We start from the raw sequence: 3,751 nt of genomic DNA, 5'->3' as shown, positions 1-3,751 counted from the left end.
CTCCTGCTGTCCTGCCCTCCTTGCTGACCTCCCCACAGACTGCATGTGATGGGCGGGTCCTCTGACTCACCAACCCCTGTCTACAGACAGTGTGGAGATGGATGGAAGGAGCCAGCCCTCTGTGACCCTCCCCTCTGTGTCAGCAAGCTTGGAGGATGCTCGGACACGTGGGGCTGATGTCCGGCCCAGGGCTGTGAGCTCGGAGGCCGCTGTGTCAGGCTCCTGGCCTTTGTGGATCTGTGTTTCCACAGCCACGTGAGGCCCTAGGAGCCCTTGGAAATGAAGTTTGGCTGTCTGTCCTTCTGAAAGCCTTATCCAGGTTTCTTCTTAAATGGTGTCAGGAACCTGGAAACGTGGTGGCGGCCCAGCTGTGCAGACCTGGCACTGTACCCTGGCCATCCACATTGGGCACCGGACTGGGAGGATGTGGCCTGATGGGAGCTGCTGGAGCAGAGAGCTCCAGTGGATGAGCCCCGCCCAGATCCAGGTCTGCATGTGGCACTTGTCTCTGTGCATGTACATATGTGCATGTGTGTGCCCGGCAGAGAATGTGAGAGGCACCACAGCAGCACCCAGCCTGGGTTCCCCATCCCCACTGCCTGCAGCAGAGCCAGAGCAGATCCCCTGACTCCCTAAGGGTGAGGCCCCACAGCAACACCTGTGTGCTGGTGAATCACTTGGGGACCTGATGTCCACAGGCTCCCTGCTTGGGCCCTCCTGCTCTGCCCCTGCAGCCTGTAGTGGGCAGACTGAGAGCTGCCTGTGGCCTGGTGCGTTCCTGGAGCACCAGGCCTCTCCCTTTCATTTTGCTCCCTCCCTCGCTTGGCCTCGCCCTGAATTCCCTTTGCCGAGGTGAGCCCGCTGAAATGCTCAGACAGAGGATCCAGTTCACCCAGGTTCCCTTCCGTAATGCGGTCTTAGTCTCTAGCAGGTGTGACTTGGAATCACCTTGTTCTCCTTCTGTGTCCTGTCTTTGCATGCAGGTCTCGTGGACATTGGGGTCACTTTGCTGTGCCCAGAAAACCTAGGTCCAGACGAGGTGGAGGAGCTGGAGAATCAAGCCCTGCTGCCTTGCATGCAACAGAAGTACTGACTGCACTCACCAACCCCTACTGGCTGGTGCAGCCTGCCCCAGGGAGGGCCGGGAAGGACATCTTCCAGGTGGACATCTTCGAGCACCTGATCCCCTTTGGGCAGAAGGCCTGTCCAGACTAGGCTCTCAAGTGGAAGGTGACTGAGACACCAGCACATGGTGACACTGCCCAGTCACCGCCGTGCCCTGGACATGCTCTCCTGGTTCAGTCTGAATTGGCCCTGCCTGGTGGTGGGCTGCCCACTTGGTGCAGGGCCGGGCCCTAGACTCCCATTGTGTGTTGCTGCTCTGGACTCAGCGAGAGTCTCCGGGACTTTGACCTTCACAAAAAAGTGGCATTGCCACTTGTTTCAGCCCTGCTGGGTCTGGGTGGTTGTGAATGTGTTGTTAAGAAACCGATTAGTGCTTTTCCCTCTATGTTCTGGTCCAAACTCCCCAATGTTGGAACAGTGTCCAGTGGGTGATGGGGGAGGGCCAGGGGCTGGACTGAGCATCAGCAGCCTGCAAGGCCTCCGGCACGTGGACAGGCCCACAGGCCCAGAAGCAGGCCGTGGTTTGTCCTTGCAGGTGACCCTTGCCCTGCTGAAAAGTGTCCCTTGGCTCACAAAGTGTGTGTGTTGGACGTGGCGCCTGGCTATTCCACATCCAAAGACAGCCTCTTAAATACAGCTGTGAGCTCAGAATGACAAGGGCTAGTATTCATCTTGTGGAAACCTTGTACTTGTCTTTGGATTTGGGGTCATGTGTTTGCAAGGCCTTTGGCTGGTGAGGTCACCTTACTTTCCAGTAGGCCTCTTGGGGAGGCCCCTGGATTGGGAGCTGGAGACTCTCAGCTACTGATTAGAAACTTATGGCATCATCGGGGGACCCAGGAGCAGCCCCTTCTGCTTCAGGGTGCATGACTCATGGAAGGTGACATGACTCAAGGTCAGGAGCCCGGCCGGGCTGTCTGCTGAGTGGCAGGCAAGGCACAGGGACCAGTCTGTCCTGGGTTCGCTTCAGCGCTCAGCTTGTGGGTCAGACCCTTGGCCGAGCATATGAAATGCTGCTGCTTCAGATGAGAATGGACCATGAGGACTGATCTGAAGCTTTCCTGGGGCGTGGGCTTCCAGCCTCATGTGGCTCATCCAGTGCCGTGTGTGAATAGCATGGACAGATAGAAAGAACACAGACTCAAAGTTCTTGTTCAATTCTTTATTTACTCCAGTGAAGTTTTGCTTTACTTTATTAGAGCCAGAAATAGATTTTTGATTACAAGAGAGTGCTTTTGAGTGTCCCTGGGGACCTGGCAGCTCAGGGACTGGGGTTGTCCTTGAACTGCTCACAGAGGGCACGCTTGTAATCTGAGGACTCCTGCTCCTCTTCCACCTCAGGAGCCTCGTTTGGGGGCACAACTGAAATGGCCGCCTTCACGATGGAATAATAGGTGCCGTACATAATCATCACCAAACCATAACCTGGGTACTCTGGGGGGCTCTCGGACAGTTCCCCAGTGGTGTCCCTTCCATCAGTAGCTGGGGGTACAGATGTGGCATTGCTGGACGTACCCTCTCCACTGGGGCTTCTCTGTTCTCTGGGAAGATGGTTTGCCCGGCCTGCATGGCTACACTGCCCATAAACCAGAGGCCACAGAACACAAAAGAGTGCTGGCCGTGGGTTCCGTGAGCAGTTGGGGCTCCCTTCTGGGCCTTCTTGTCAGCCTCTTGGGTGGACTCGTTGTGATGGAATCGAGGAGAGTGTCTGGTCGTCAACGCTCACTTCTTTCTCTTTGGAGTCGTTGTGCCAGCGGCGGGCTGAGCAGTTGTTATGGGGTTGCCTTTTGTCCAGATGTTCTGCAGGAAGAGAGGCTTGTCTCTCTGAAAGTTGGAGCTGTGATAGGTCTGAAAGGACATGGATTACTTTAGCCATTGTGGAGAAGAATAGCCATTCCTCGATGCCCTCCTCCCCACCACAGTCCTGGCCTTCCCTAAGGAGGGAGATAAGGTCTCTTCATTCCTGGCAGGTTATGAGCCCCTAGCGAGTGTGCTCCCTAGAGCTCCCCTGGGGTCGGTCTCGCTTGAGGAGTTACTGGCGGTCCCTGACATCAAGTGGCCTCTCAGGATCTGGAGTCACCCATGTGGATCCTGTCTAAGGGGATTTGTGGAACACGAAAGGCCCTGCTTTCTTCTCTTTCCTTAACCACCCTCTCATGAGAAAACAGTTCTCCTGGGAAATGAAAGCTGTCCCGCACTTGGCTCGTCTAGTCTAGTCTCCCTGGAAGGGCTTTCTTCTTTACCATCATCCTCTTTTTCCCCTCAGAGCTACCCAAAGGATGGATTTTACTGAACTCATACAGTTCCAGTTCACAGATGAAACTCTGGATGCTGTCTGTCTCAAAGATCCTGCCCACACCTCTGCCCTGGAGGACCTCTGTCTGGAAGAGATCTGCCTTGATGACCACTGTGTCTCCCTTGTTGTTCCAGTGCACAGAGGTGAAGGCCGCATCCTCCATGATTATCCAGAGCTTCCTGGGGAAGGACAGCCTGAGGACGGGGTTGTTCTCTTTCTTGTTGACTGTTTCTGGGTTTGGGCCCTGTGGAGGGGCGGGTTGTCTTGGGAGCCCAAATCTAGGCTCTCAGGTGGTCACCCTGCTTTGCCAAAACCTCCTCTGAATACACA

The 3,751-nt window shown here is 55.6% G+C and overlaps 2 pseudogenes; one reads left to right on the top strand and one right to left on the bottom strand.

Annotated features, from left to right (window-relative positions):
* Nucleotides 1-279: 279 nt before the first annotated feature.
* Nucleotides 280-1,215, top strand: LOC104999660 (annotated as a pseudogene).
* Nucleotides 1,216-2,386: 1,171 nt separating this feature from the next.
* The window catches only part of LOC104999649, an 18,090-nt pseudogene continuing 16,725 nt past the window's right edge, over nt 2,387-3,751 (bottom strand).

The sequence above is a fragment of the Bison bison genome, unplaced genomic scaffold (assembly GCF_000754665.1).
Source record: "Bison bison bison isolate TAMUID 2011002044 unplaced genomic scaffold, Bison_UMD1.0 scf7180017864360, whole genome shotgun sequence".
NCBI classification, from domain to species: Eukaryota; Metazoa; Chordata; class Mammalia; order Artiodactyla; family Bovidae; genus Bison; species Bison bison.
Note: the sequence above shows the minus strand (reverse complement) of the source record. Positions and strands in the feature narration are given on the sequence as shown.